The 16,337-nt window shown below is 43.8% G+C and overlaps 1 pseudogene; it reads right to left on the bottom strand.

The window, feature by feature from the left end:
• LOC139376890 (dihydropyrimidine dehydrogenase [NADP(+)]-like) overlaps window positions 1–16,337 on the bottom strand; it is a 192,698-nt pseudogene that overhangs the window by 86,560 nt on the left and 89,801 nt on the right.

Raw genomic sequence — 16,337 nt, 5'->3', positions numbered from 1 at the left:
AAACGTTTTTGTGAGCAGAAGCTTATTACCTAAAATTGTATTATTACATAAAATGGATCAATTGAAAGTGTGGGTCCACAGCTCCAATCCAGATGTGTTGGTCAGTACTGAGACGTGGTAAACTTCTTTGGGATAAGGGGCAGTATTTTGACGTATGAATAAAAAGCGTGCCCAAAGGAAACTGCCTGCTACTGAGGCCCAGAAGCTAGGATATGGATAGAAAACACTCTAAAGTTTCTAAAACTGTTAAAAAATGTCTGTGAGTATAACAGAACTGAAATGGCAGGCGAAACCCCGAGGACAAACCATCACAAAAAATAAATAATTTCATCCTACCACTGTTTTCAATGGCTGGCACTTTTATAATAGGGCAAAATCATGCCCAATTGCAGTTCCTAGGGCTTCCACTAGATGTCAACAGTCTTTAGAAAGAGTTTCAGGCTGGTTTTTGTAAAAATTAGCCAGAAATTGTAGTTTTTCTAGGTACAGTGCCTTGCGAAAGTATTCGGCCCCCTTGAACTTTGCGACCTTTTGCCACATTTCAGGCTTCAAACATAAAGATATAAAACTGTATTTTTTTGTGAAGAATCAACAACAAGTGAGACACAATCATGAAGTGGAACGACATTTATTGGATATTTCAAACTTTTTTAACAAATCAAAAACTGAAAAATTGGGCATGCAAAATTATTCAGCCCCCTTAAGTTAATACTTTGTAGCGCCACCTTTTGCTGCGATTACAGCTGTAAGTCGCTTGGGGTATGTCTCTATCAGTTTTGCACATCGAGAGACTGACATTTTTTCCCATTCCTCCTTGCAAAACAGCTCGAGCTCAGTGAGGTTGGATGGAGAGCATTTGTGAACAGCAGTTTTCAGTTCTTTCCACAGATTCTCGATTGGATTCAGGTCTGGACTTTGACTTGGCCATTCTAACACCTGGATATGTTTATTTTTGAACCATTCCATTGTAGATTTTGCTTTATGTTTTGGATCATTGTCTTGTTGGAAGACAAATCTCCGTCCCAGTCTCAGGTCTTTTGCAGACTCCATCAGGTTTTCTTCCAGAATGGTCCTGTATTTGGCTCCATCCATCTTCCCATCATTTTTAACCATCTTCCCTGTCCCCGCTGAAGAAAAGCAGGCCCAAACCATGATGCTGCCACCACCATGTTTGACAGTGGGGATGGTGTGTTCAGGGTGATGAGCTGTGTTGCTTTTACGCCAAACATAACGTTTTGCATTGTTGCCAAAAAGTTCAATTTTGGTTTCATCTGACCAGAGCACCTTCTTCCACATGTTTGGTGTGTCTCCCAGGTGGCTTGTGGCAAACTTTAAACGACACTTTTTATGTATATCTTTAAGAAATGGCTTTCTTCTTGCCACTCTTCCATAAAGGCCAGATTTGTGCAATATACGACTGATTGTTGTCCTATGGACAGAGTCTCCCACCTCAGCTGTAGATCTCTGCAGTTCATCCAGAGTGATCATGGGCCTCTTGGCTGCATCTCTGATCAGTCTTCTCCTTGTATGAGCTGAAAGTTTAGAGGGACAGCCAGGTCTTGGTAGATTTGCAGTGGTCTGATACTCCTTCCATGTCAATATTATCGCTTGCACAGTGCTCCTTGGGATGTTTAAAGCTTGGGAAATCTTTTTGTATCCAAATCCGGCTTTAAACTTCTTCACAACAGTATCTCGGACCTGCCTGGTGTGTTCCTTGTTCTTCGTGATGCTCTCTGCGCTTTTAACGGACCTCTGAGACTATCACAGTGCAGGTGCATTTATACGGAGACTTGATTACACACAGGTGGATTGTATTTATCATCATTAGTCATTTAGGTCAACATTGGATCATTCAGAGATCCTCACTGAACTTCTGGAGAGAGTTTGCTGCACTGAAAGTAAAGGGGCTGAATAATTTTGCACGCCCAATTTTTCAGTTTTTGATTTGTTAAAAAAGTTTGAAATATCCAATAAATGTCGTTCCACTTCATGATTGTGTCCCACTTGTTGTTGATTCTTCACAAAAAAATACAGTTGTATATCTTTATGTTTGAAGCCTGAAATGTGGCAAAAGGTCGCAAAGTTCAAGGGGGCCGAATACTTTCGCAAGGCACTGTAGCTCCCATTTTGGCTGTAGTGTTTCCAAGGGTGTGAATGAGAGCGCGTTGTTTGGTATTTTTCTCTGGTAAAGACAATAATGATTCTCTGTCTTAAATTTTATCGTTTATTTGCGTATTAGGGCACCTAAGGTTTGATTATAAACGTTGATTGAGTTGTTTGGATAAGTTTATTGGTAATGTTTGGGATTCATTTTGTATGCATTTTGAAGGAGGGAAAATTAGTGGATTATTGACTGAAGCGCACCAGCTTAATGGAAAACCATTAAAGACCTGGAGAATAAACCCTCCTCCTCAAAGCTGCCCATGTCCCTTAATGTTGATGATGTGGTTGTTACTGACAAGGAGCATATGGCTGAGCTCTTTAATCACCACTTCATTAAGTCAGGATTCCCATTTGACTCAGCCATGCCTCCTTGCCCATCCAACACTTCCTCATATACCACCTCTTCTAATGCGACTAGCCCCGATGCTCCTCCCTCTTTTTTTCCCCTGTACAAAATGTCTCCCTGCAGGCGGTCACTGAGTCTGAGGTGCTAAAGGAGCTCCTTAAACTTGACCCCCAAAAAACATCTGGGTCAGATGGTTTAGACCCTTTATTCTTTAAGGTTGCTGCCCCTACCATCGCCAAGCCTATCTCTAGTACATACTGTGTTCTTGACATAGCTTATCCTATATAACTACAGCTGTACATACCTTTTTCCTACTTAAAATATTGTCCACTCTGTCTATACACATCATATATTTATATTCTAGACTTTGACATCTCTCGTACTTATATTTCTTAAAACTTCTTGATACTACCCATCCCGCATGCGGGAGAGTAATCATAGCCTCAAACTAATTAGCATAACGCAGCGGACATAAATCTTCCTAGAAAATGTTCCTATTCATGAAAATCACAAATTAAATATATTGAGACACAGCTTAGCCTTTAGTTAATCACACTGTCATCTCAGATTTTCAAAATATGCTTTACAGCCAACGCTAGACAAGCATTTGTGTAAGTTTATCATGGCATAATGCTATGCTAGGCTCTGCTACCAGCAGGCAACATTTTCACGAAAATAAGGAAAGCAATCAAATTAAATAATTTACCTTTGAAGAACTTCGGATGTTTTCACTCAGGAGACTCCCAGTTAGATAGCAAATGTTCCTTTTTCCCCAAAATTATTTTTGTAGGCGAAATAGCTCCGTTTGTTCTTCACGTTTGGCTGAGAAATCGACCGGAAAATGCAGTCACTACAACGCTGAACTTTTTTCCAAATTAGCTCCATAATATCGACAGAAACATGGCAAACATTGTTTAGAATCAATCCTCAAGGTGTTTTTCACATATCTATTCGATAAAATATCCACCGGGACAATTGGTTTCTCATAAGAAGCGATTGGAAAAATGGCTACTTGTGTACTTTACGCAAGATTTTCTGCGGGAGCCATCATGTGACCACTTATTCAATGTGGTTCCTTACGGCTATTTTTCAACATAAATGTGTAAAAAGACGTCACAATGCTGTAGACACCTTGGGGAATACGTAGAAAGTGTAAGCTCATTCGTAGCCCATTCACAACCATATAAGGAGTCATTGGCATGCAATGGGGCACTTCCTGGTTGGATTTTTATCTGGGTTTCGCCTGTAACATCAGTTCTGTTGCACTCACAGACAATATCTTTGCAGTTTTGGAAACGTCAGTGTTTTCTATCCAAAGCTGTCAATTATATGCATAGTCGAGCATCTTGTCGTGACAAAATATCCCGTTTAAAACGGGAACGTTTTTTATCCAAAAATGAAAATACTGCCCCCTAGTTACAAAAGGTTAATTTCTTCTTCATTTTTTTCTCTTGGGTTTTATTTGTGTATTTCACTGCACCTGCTTATCTATGTATGAAACAAATAACCTTTGATTTGATTTTCTACTATGTTTTACAGCATAGTTTTACATCAAACACAATATTTGCAGCCCTTTCCAAACCTGATTGAAACCCATTCAGTGGAACTTTTTTTTTTTACACCAAAGGCTCTTTTTCTTCATTTGATGTCCTAAATGCACCTCTTTCATACAATTCCAGCCACAGCACATCAGTGTACTTCCTTTCAACCTCACTGTTGGGAAGAGCTGCCATCAAAAGTTTGTTGAATATGACGCTCGTTCCCACAAAGTAATATTGTGTGAATTGCAGAATTTGTAGTCTGTACAATCTGCCCGACTTCATGCCTTTGATGGAACGAAGCCATTCTTGAAAAGGCAACATCAGAAAAATAAGCTTGGGCTTTGAACAATTGGAACAAGAGAGTGACACAAAGATCCCACTGCTATAACCACAATCAGTAAGGACAGTCAGCAACACAACGAGAGCGATAGGTACAAACCCTGCATGTGTTAGCTAGTGCACTTAACTGCCGGAGAAATAACCCTTCTTATCTATGCTCTTCAACCTGCTCTGAACAGTGGGAAACGTATGCATGTCAATCTCAGCAGAGGGTTTGACATTTAGAAAAAAAAATAAAGAACTGGTTAAAAAAACGACTCTTTTAATTTTCTTTCTGAAATCCAATTCCTTTGTGTTTTGCTGTGAGACAGAAAAAAAATGAAAATAAATCCCTGAATAGTTTGAAAGGAGCTCCATGCTCTAATTACCAAACCAGGCACCAACAGGTTCCAAACATAATAAATGCTACCCAGCTTCTTTTCATTACAATAAAGGAAAGTCACACATACACCACGCAGCTAGGCCTCCCACCAGGGGTATTTGAATTTCCTTAAATCAAATCAGTATAGGCATGGCAGGGTTTATTCACTTACATATCTAAATATAGACTTTCATTTGAAACCAAATTGCTTCAGTGCACCATCTCCCTTTACTTGTGTGAGTAAGAACAAGGTATTACATGAGCTAACGAGCGATACTGTTAACTATGGTCACCATAGGAAGAGAAGGAAAGTGACAGCTGCGATAGGAGACCATAGTATATATAGACGTGAAAAATAAACCCCTTGTTATACTCTACCGTAATGAGAGAGAGAAAATGAGACGAAGGAAAAAGAAAGAAGAGCAGAGGACTGGTGAGGCAGATAAATATATGAAGTAGACAAAGGAAGAAAGACTGATAGTACAACAGTGGGTTTCACCACAGCATTCGTTACTACAGTAAGCACTGTGCGGTAGGTAGCTCGTCTCACTTTGGTCCCATGAAAACCAAATGGAGCAGGCAAAAGAAGTCTGAAATGAGAAAGGTAGTGGTTGGAGGACACCTCCCTTTCTCCCAGACAGGCCACCTCATCATGATTTCAGTGGGTGACTGTGGCACTGGTACCCTCAGTGTAAAGACTGTAGTCTTATAGTCATGCATCCTATTGTACATACAAGAGGTCTTGTTCCGAAATCGATACGAGGCTTTTCTCCCAAGACCCTAATATATATTTTTTTTATATGGACACCTGTACAAATGGACCTGAGGGCAACTAGACCCGTCCCCGTATAGACCCGGTCCATTCAGAGTATTAAGTAGCAGCCTACCTTTTGACTATTGGTCACTGTAACCTCTCCTTCTCATTTAACTTTTAATTGCATCATTTTAATGCCATCTTCCATTGATCTCCTAACTTGCTTGCTGTGGCACACACAGAGCCAGAGGCTAGTGCCGCTTTGATGACTTGTGATTGGCCGACAACAACAAGCTACACACGCCACTCTTGTGAAAATCCTGTGCAGCTGTAACGGTTTTCTTCTGTTGAAGGAGAGGCGGACCAATATGCAGCGTGGTTATAATTCATGGTTCTTTAATAATGAAACCATTCATGAATAAACTACAAAAACAAGAACCGTGAAAACCCGAAACAGTCCCATGTGGTACAAACACTGACACAGGAGACAACCACCCACGAAACCCAACACAGACCAGGCTACCTAAATATGGTTCCCAATCAGAGACAATGACTAACACCTGCCTCTGATTGAGAACCATATCAGGCCAAACATAGAAATAGACAAACTAGACATATAAAATAGAATGCCCACTCAGATCACACCCTGACCAAACAAAACATAGAAACATACAAAGCAAACTATGGTCAGGGTGTGACAGCAGCAGTATAAAAGAGAAAAGTTTCTCTCTATTGCAGAAGTCGCGTTCGTGTCTGTACGGGTCGTTACCGGCAAATCAGTTATAATTACACATACCTGAGACCCATGACAATCAAAATCAGATCCGATCCGGATCCGGATCAACTACAGAATTTCATACCTGTCTGGCACCTGGGGATGGGCATTTGACATTTTTTGACTCTTTGAGAACTCACGTGATTTTTATTTGAATACTCGAGTACTGTAATGGATTTTTTTTCTTCTATTTTTAGAACATATGTACTCATTTATCTATATGCCAACAGATTGCGACAATGCCTAATTTATCATAACCATTATAGATAACAAATGATAGTTGCTAAATTGCCCCATATAAACTGAGTGTACAAAACATTAGGAACGCCTCCTCTTTCCATGACATAGACTGACCAGCAGGGACGTCACTAAACATTCAGAACATCCAGGGCAGGGCCACCCGAGTGGCGCAGTGGTCTAAGGCTGTGCCACTAGAGATCCTGGTTCGAGTCCAGGCTCTGTCGCAGTCGGCCAAGACCGGGAGACCCCGGGTTTAAAATGTTTATTTTTTTATTTCGCCAGGTAGGCTAGTTGAGAACAAGTTCCCATTTACACCTGCGACCTGGCCAAGATAAAGTATAGCAGTGTGAACAGACAACAACACAGAGTTACACATGGAGTAAACAATAAACAAGTCAATAACACAGAAGAAAAAAAAAGAGTCAATATAAATTGTGTGCAAAAGGCATGAGGAGGTAGGCGAATAATTACAATTTGTGATAAATGATCAGATGGTCATGTGCAGGTAGAGATACTGGTGTGCAAAAGAGCAGAAAAGTAAATAAATAAAAACAGTATTGGGATGAGGTAGGTAAATTGGGTGGGCTATTTACCGTTGGACTATGTACAGCTGCAGCGATCGGTTAACTGCTCAGATAGCAGATGTTTAAAGTTGGTGAGGGAGATAAAAGTCTCCAACTTCAGCGATTTTTGCAATTCGTTCCAGTCACAGGCAGCAGAGAACTGGAAGGAAAGGCGGCCAAATGAGGTGTTGGCTTTAGGGATGATCAGTGAGATACACCTGCTGGAGCGCGTGCTATGGGTGGGTGTTGCCATCGTGACCAGTGAAGCTTTACCTAGCATGGACTTGTAGATGACCTGGAGCCAGTGGGTCTGGCGACGAATATGTAGTGAGGGCCAGCCGACTAGAGCATACAGGTCGCAGTGGTGGGTGGTATAAGGTGCTTTAGTAACAAAACGGATGGCACTGTGATAAACTGCATCCAGTTTGCTGAGTATAGTATTTGAAGCTATTTTGTAGATGACATGGGTTCCTTGATGATTTGTGTGAGATTGAGGGAATCTAGATTAGATTGTAGGACTGCCGGGCTGTTAAGCATATCCCAGTTTAGGTCACCTAACAGAACAAACTCTGAAGCTAGATGGGGGGCGATCAATTCTCAAATGGTGTCCAGGGCACAGCTGGGAGCTGAGGGGGGTCGGTAGCAGGCGGCAACAGTGAGAGACTTATTTCTGGAGAGAGTAATTTTTTAAAATTAGTAGTTCGAACTGTTTGGGTATGGACTTGGAAAGTATGACATTACTTTGCAGGCTATCTCTGCAGTAGACTGCAACTCCTCCCCCTTTGGCAGTTGTATCTTGACGGAAAATGTTATAGTTGGGTATGGAAATCTCAGAATTTTTGGTGGCCTTCCTAAGCCAGGATTCAGACACGGCAAGGACATCAGGGTTGGCAGAGTGTGCTAAAGCAGTGAGTAAAACAAACTTAGGGAGGAGGCTTCTGATGTTGACATGCATGAAACCAAGGCTTTTTCGATCACAGAAGTCAACAAATGAGGGTGCCTGGGGACATGCAGGGCCTGGGTTTACCTCCACATCACCCGCGGAACAGAGGAGGAGTAGTATGAGGGTGCGGCTAAAGGCTATCAAAACTGGTCGCCTAGAGCGTTGGGGACAAAGAATAAAAGGAGCAGAATTCTGGGCATGGTAGAATATATTCAGGGCATAATGCGCAGACAGGGGTATGGTGGGGTGCGGGTACAGCGGAGGTAAACCCAGGAACTGGGTGATGATAACAGGTGAGACAACAACAGCTAATCAGCTAACACAACAACAGCAGGTAAAATGGTGATGACTAGGCGGAGAGGGTCGGATTAACTACACACTGAGCCTGAGTTCGCGGCTGGGGCCGACAGATAAAAAAATAAATAAACAGAATGGAGTACCGTAATTAATGGACAGTCCAGCAGGCATCAGCTATGTAGCCAAGTAATCATAGTGTCCAGGGGGCAGCAGTAGATGGAACAGGGAACCCGCCACTACGTTAGCAGGCGACAAGGCGTTTAAAGTTAGTAGCCCTCCGATGGAGGCCGGTTGAAGGCACAGAGGATGGAGTATTCGTCGGCAGACCAGTCGTGGTGGTGCGGCGGGGCGCCGTGTCGACAGAGAATCCAAGCCAGATGGCGAAAGAGGTATTGTAGAATTTAGTTTGCTGGCCGGGAGATGCGCCTGGCTCACGGCTAACTGGTGCTAGCTTCGTGGCAGTGGCGTTAGCCACTATAGCCAATCGGTAGCAGCGGTGATCCGGTGACAAGGTCCAGAGTTTACAGCAAGAATCCAGTGGAGTATCGGACTCTAGCCGTGTATGAGTGGGGTTCGAGTGAACAGCTGAGCAGGCCGGGAGGTGGGCCTCAGGGATAGCTTCGGTACTGGGTGCCACGGTGAGCTAGCTAGCTGCAAGCTGTGAGCTAGCTAGCTGCAAGCTAGCTGTGAAGATCAGAAGTAGTGGTCCAGGGATTACGGCAGGAATCCGGCGTTGTTGTGGAGAGACAGTCCGATACTACCGAGACTACCGAGACTGGCGAGTATTATCCGGGCTAAGAACAGGGCTGGTATCTGTGCAGAAGGTAAAAGCCGCTAGCAGTGGCTAACAATGACTGAATAGCTAATTAGCTGGTTAGCTTCTGGAGGTTCTTGAATGTGTTCTAAAATTAAAAATAATAGCGATACCGTATCACATTGGGTGAGGCAGGTTACCGGAAGGTATAATCAAATTAAAAATCGAAAAGAGATTGAAAATAAAATTGAAATATACATACAAAAAATACGAAAAATACAGAAATACACGAGAAACGAACAAAACACGTCTTCACTGCTACGCCATCTTGGTTCCAAGAGGGAGGGTTTGGCCGGCAGGGATATCTTTGTTCCATTGCGCTTTAGCGACTCCTGTGGCGAGCCGGGTGTATGCACACTGACTCGGTCGCCAGGTGTACGGTGTTTCCTCCGGCACATTGGTGTGGCTGGCATCCTGGGTAAGCGGGCATTGTGTCAAGAAGCAGTGCGGCTTGGACACAGCTCTCGACCTTTGCCTCTCCCGAGTCCGTACGGGAGTTGCAGCGATGAGACAAGACTGTAACTACCAATTGGATACCACGAAATTGGGGGTAAAATAAAATACGCAAAAGAACATCCGGGGCAAGGCCCTGAAGACCTGGGGCTGACTCCGGATGTTCCTAATGTTTTGTACACTCAGTGTCTATTCAGTCAATAAAAAAGCAAATGCCATTTAAGATACATTTATTGAAACCATAATTTCAGCTGATTATATTATGTTGTGTAACACAATCAGTAACCTCAGCAGTGACTTTTGCTTGTAGAAGCTTATGGATGTGCAATGGCATAGCCTTGTTTTGTTTATTTATGTAACGGGATTCTTCCTGAGAAGGAGAGGAGGACCAAAATTCAGCGTGGTTATCTTTATACATCTTTAATGTAGATTATAAATGAACAATATACAAAAACAAGAACCGTGAAAACCCGAAACAGCCCTATCTGGTGCAACAAACACAGAGCCAGGAACAATCACCCACAAAACCCAACACCAAACAGGCTACCTAAATATGGTTCCCAATCAGAGACAATGACTAACACCTGCCTCTGATTAAGAACCATATCAGGACAAACAAAGAAACAGACAAACTAGACACACGACATAGAATGCCCACTCAGATCAAACCCTGACCAAACAAAACATAGAAACATACAAAGCAAACTATGGTCAGGGTGTGACAATTTAGCAGACAATATGCTCTTATTTCCAGAGCCCTTATCAGAGTCAAGACACATCTATTTTATAGTTTGAAAATATGACGTAGTATAACAAAACAAAATATAACACAACATTTTCCCAAATGAAAAAAGTTACCAGTGCGAAGTGATCCCTATCTCATGCCTGGAACAGCTATTCTCAAAGAGTGATCATTTCAGTGGCGTGTATTCATGGGTGCTAAGGGAAGTCAGGCTTCCCCCAAAAATGTAACCCAAAAAATGAAATATATATATACGTATATAAAAAATGTGTTTCATACATTTCCTTCAATTCGCAAGAGGATGAATTTATCTCACCGGAGAAAGCATTTGAACGAACGAAACAGTGCCCCTGGGCTCGGTTCTAGGCCCTATCCTCTACTAAACTATGCAGTCGGCTCCGTCATATCCTCACATGGTCTCTCCTATCATTGCTATGCAGATGACACTCAACTACTTTTCTTCTTCCCCCCTTCTGACACCTAGGTGGTGACACACATCTCTGTGTGCCTGGCAGATATCTCAACTTGGATGTAGGCTCATCACCTCAAACTCAATCTCGACAAGACGGAAAAGCTCTTCCTCCTGGGGAAGGTCTGCCCGCTCAAAGACACCTCCATCACAGTTGACACCTCCACAGTTTCGCCCTCAGAGTGCGCAAAGAACTTTGGCGTGACCCTGGACAACATCCTTCCCCCTGAAGCTAGGACAGCAGAGTCTCTGCCCATCTTTTGAAAAACATATTAAACCCTACCTCTTCAAAAAGTATCTTAAATAATCCCCCTCCTCAACTCGACCAAAATAAAAATAACACTTAACCAGCACTGGCACTTGACCCCCCACTAGCTCTGACTCTACTGAGAGCTATGTTATTGACGAACAAGTTACATTCTATGCTTGTGATGTAGTTGTCCTACCCAGCTATCTTAAGATGAATGCACTAACTGTAAGTCGCTCTCGATAAGTGTCTGCTAAATGACTAAAATGTGAACAAAAATGTAGCCCATCTATCTGATGCTGTCTGATCAAAAATAGTATGACATTGTTGCTGCCCATAGAATTGAATACAAGGGAAGCCAGCGAGCATTTGGCCTCCCTTGATTAGAAAAAATATGTAATAATAGCCAATCAGCATTAAGCTAAACTGAGTGAGCTCAGCTGTAAATGGTCCTGGTACACAAAAAAAAAGTGTTTAGGGAAGCCAGTTTTGATTTGGCTTCACACACTGATCACATCACATCAGAAACCAAACGTCATTGACAGAAACAACTTGAACTGTTGCATCTCATTGTGTTCTTGTCCTCCGGTGACTAGCTAAAATCGTCCCTTTCCTAAATTAGCCATGGATATGGATAGGGATTTGGACTTGTGGTTTTACTTAATTCTCCATACTGGCCAACGATTATAACAGTGATTCTGATCCAACCATAAATTGTGCCTCTGGCCTGAGAGGACGGAAGTTCAATATGTAGCTAGATGTAGTAGGCTAATGTTAACTAGCTGGCCTGGCAAATCATTGCCCATGAAAGGAAGTTCGGTTAACGAGCAAGCATTTTAGCCAGGTAGCCTAGGACAACTAAAACTTAAAGTGTGTACTGTATGACAGAGTCATAGACCATTTAGGCAATATAAAGAAGAGGATGGCATTGGCTTTTCCCTACAAGTAGTGTGAGTCAACATGTTTTTTTTCTTCTACTTGCAAGCCCACACACACACACACACACACACACACACACACACACACACACACACACACACACAGAAATCAGTGCCATGGACAGCCACATAATATTTAGCTTACGTTGATTGGACCAAATAGTTTTGGTGTATTTTAGTTGTCACTGTATTAGACTAATAATGTTGAAATGTTGAAGTTGAAATGGTGCCTGATTAATGGAGCCAGCTCCTGTTTTCTTAGCAAGTTGCGGTAACTCTCTCTAATTCTAAATCAATACTTGTTTAGTAGTCTGAAAATGTCTGAAAAGGACAGATGTTGCTCTTTGGTTTTGTGATGAAACAAAGGTGTGGTTGAATTGATTCTGCCACTGTCTTCTTATTGTCTCAGCCTTAGGCCTATATAACTAAGAGGTTATAGACCAAACAATGCAATTAACACAACACAACACTGGCTTCCCCAGTGATTTTACCCACGCACCACTACTGGATTATCTGAAACGGGGCTCAATTTGGCGAGTCTGGGTTACAAACCAAATTCTGCCTTCTTTTCAATATTCAGATGTTCCATTTAGTGTATTCTGCTTGTTATTTGGGATTTTTTAAATGGATGAACAATTCCACATGGTGATAAAGTACAGCCACGGCATCTATTTGGTGAGCGTATGCGTAACGATTCTAATGAAAATATGGTCTTTGTCTTTATCAAACTAATGTTTATGCATATTTTAAGTTTGGAACCTGTCTATGTTTAGGGCCTTTATAGCCTAGGCTAACCAATTCTAAATGGCCCTAGCAGTTCACAAGTACACTACATAGCCAAAAGTATGTGGAAACACCTTCAAATTAGTGGATTCGGCTATTTCAGCCACACCAGTTGCTGACAGGTGTATAAAATAAAGCACACAGCCATGCAATCTCCATAGACAAACATTGGCAGTAGAATGGCCTTACTGAAGAGCTCAATGACTTTCAATGTGGCACCGTCATAGGATGCCACCTTCCAACAAGTCAGTTCGTCAAATTTCTGCCCTTCAAGAGCAGCCCCGGGTAACTGTAAGTGCTGTTATTGTGAAGTGGAAAGGTCTAGGAGCAACAACGACTCAGCCGTGAAGTGGTAGGCCACACAAGCTCACAGAACAGGACTGCCGAGTGCTGAAGCATGTAGAGCGCACAAACGGTCTGTCCTCAGTTGCAACACTCACTACTGAGTTCCAAACTGCCTCTGGAAGCAACGTCAGCACAATAGCTATTCGTCGGGAGCAACATGAAATGGGTTTCTATCGCTGAGCAGCAGCACACAAGCCTAGGATTTCCATGCCCAATGCCAAGTGTTGGCATTCTTAGGAGTAATGAATCACGCTTCTGTCACGCGGAATGACGCTGTTGAGACGAAGCAGGTACGGAGAGAAAAACATTATAACAGACAGAGACGAAACAGGAACAGCATCAGAAACAAATTCAAAAGACAAAAACAATACAATGCAGCAGCAGGAATAGGGAGGAAAATAACATGTGATAAGTGAGTCCAGGTGAGTCCAATAATGCTGATGCGAGTGACGAGGGCTGGTGTGAGTGATGGATGGCAGGAGCGTGTGATGCAGGGTAATCTGGTGCCCTCAAGCGCCAGGGGAAGGGAAGAGCGGGAGCAGAAGTGACAGCTTCACCATCTGGCAGTCCGACAGACAAATCTGGGTTTGACAGAGGCCAGGAAAACGCTACCTGCTCCAATGCATATTGCCAACTGTAAAGTTTGGTGGATGAGGAATAATGGTCTGGGGCTGTTTTTCATGGTTCGTGCTAGTCCACTTAGTTCTAAAAAAGGGAAATCTTAATGCCACAGCATACAATGACATTCAGGAGGATTCTGTGCTTCCAACTTTGTGGCAACAGTTTGGAGAAGGCCCTTTCCTGTTTCAGCATGGCAATGCCCCTGTGCACAAAGCGAGGTCCATACAGAAATTGTTTGTCGAGAATGGTGTTGAAGAACTTGACTGGCCTGCACAGAGCCCTGACCTCAACCCCATCGAACACCTTTGGGATGAATTGGAACGCTGACTGAGAGCCATGCCTAATCGGCCAACATCAGTACTCGACCTCACTAATGCTCTTGTGGCTGAATGGAAGCAAGTCCCCGCAGTCCAACATCTAGTGGAAAGCCTTCCCAGATGCGTGATGGTTGTTATAGCAGCAAAGGGCAGACCAACTTCATATTATTGCCCATAATTTTGTAATGAGATGTTTGACGAGCATTATTATTCCTGAACTGCAGCTCGTTGTTGGAACACATATTATCCTACTTCAATTAACCAGTCCATTTTGAATATGTGATGAAGTGGTCGTCATTTGGCAGTTAATGTAGCTTGTGTATCCCATCATTTAGATACGTTTTTATAGACATTTATTTCTGTAGGCCTAACGGGAGCTCGTGTGCTCACTCAGCACGCCGTTTGGTGTGTGGAGGGAGTGGTCGGAACGCAATTTGTCACACCCTGATCTGTTTCACCTGTCTTTGTGATTGTCTCCAACCACCTCCAGGTGTATCCTGTTTTCCCCATTAGTCCCCGGTATATTTAACCCTGTGTTTCCTGATTCTCTTTGCCAGTTCGTCTTGTTTTGCCAAGTCAACCAGCATTTCTCCTAGCTCCTATTTTTCCCAGTCTCTGTTTTTTTCCTAGCCCTCCTGGTTTTGACCCTTGCCTGTCCTGACACCATATCTGCCTGCCTGACCACTGCCTGTCCTGACCTCGAGCCTGCCTATCACCTGGTACCGTTTGGACTTGGACCTGTTCTCTGAACCCCTGCCTCTCCTGACCTCGAGCCTGCCTATCACCTGGTACCGTTTGGACTTGGACCTGTGAACCCCTCTGACCTCGAGCCTGAACCCCTGCCTCTCACCTGGTACCGTTTGGACTGAACCCCTGCCTCTCCTGACCTCGAGCCTGCCTATCACCTGGTACCGTTTGGACTTGGACCTGTTCTCTGAACCCCTGCCTCTCCTGACCTCGAGCCTGCCTATCACCTGGTACCGTTTGGACTTGGACCTGTTCTCTGAACCCCTGCCTCTCCTGACCTCGAGCCTGCCTATCACCTGGTACCGTTTGCCTGCCTATCACCTGGTACCGTTTGGACCTGTTCTCTGAACCCCTGCCTCTCCTGACCTCGAGCCTGCCTATCACCTGGTACCGTTTGGACTTGGACCTGTTCTCTGAACCCCTGCCTGTCCTGACCTCAAGCCTGCCTATCACCTGGTACTGTTTGGACTTGGACCTGTTCTCTGTACCCCTGCCTGTCCTGATCTCGAGCCTGCCTATCACCTGGTACTGTTTGGACTTGGACCTGTTCTCTGAACCCCTGCCTGTCCTGACCTCGAGCCTGCCTATCACCTGTTACTGTTTGGACTTGGACCTGTTCTCTGAACCCCTGCTTGTCCTGACCTCGAGCCTGCCTATCACCTGGTACTGTTTGGACTCGGACATGGTTTATGAACTCTCACCTGTCCCCAACCGGCCTTTTGCCTAACCCTTTGGATGTAAAAAATATCGGCGTTCAACCATCTGCCTCCTGTGTCTGCATTTGGGTCTCGCCTTGTGTCCTAAAGGGAATTTAGGCAGAAGAATGGTGTGATGCTTAGCTTGGTTTCTTTTTTTGTACAAACGGAACACTAGAGTCAAAGCAAATTAACGTTGTCTTCAGGACATTTTACTTGCCCGGGCAGCAACACAGCACATTCCACCAAATAGTCTTACAGTATAAAAAAAAACATATCTGGTTAAGGATCGAGTTTTGCACAACAAGCTACACTAAATATTTGATTTATATTTACCCCGTTTTCTCCCCAATTTCATGGTATCCAATTGTTTAGTAGCTACTATCTTGTCTCATCGCTGCAACTCCCGTATGGGCTCAGGAGAGATGAAGGTTGAAAGTCATGCGTCCTCCAATACACAACCCAACCAAGCCGCACTGCTTCTTAACACAGCACGCTTCGAGCCCGGAAGCCAGCCGCACCAATGTGTCAGAGGAAACACCATGCACCTGGCAACCTTGGTTAGGAAGGTTGCCAGGTTAGGACCTCCCATTGCACCCTGGTTAGGACCTCCCACTGCGCCCGGCCCACCACAGGAGTCAATATCCCTACCGGCCAACCCCTCCCTAACCCAGACAACACTAGGCCAGTTGCGTATCACCTCACGGACCTCCCGGTCGTGGCCGGTTACAACAGAGCCTGGGAACCCAGAGTCTCTGGTGGCACAGCTGGCGCTGCAGTACAGCACCCTTAACCACTGCGCCACCCGGGAGGCTATATCTTATATTTTATTTAAGGTAAGACA

The sequence above is a fragment of the Oncorhynchus clarkii genome, chromosome 20 (genome assembly GCF_045791955.1).
Source record: "Oncorhynchus clarkii lewisi isolate Uvic-CL-2024 chromosome 20, UVic_Ocla_1.0, whole genome shotgun sequence".
NCBI classification, from domain to species: Eukaryota; Metazoa; Chordata; class Actinopteri; order Salmoniformes; family Salmonidae; genus Oncorhynchus; species Oncorhynchus clarkii.
Note: the sequence above shows the minus strand (reverse complement) of the source record. Positions and strands in the feature narration are given on the sequence as shown.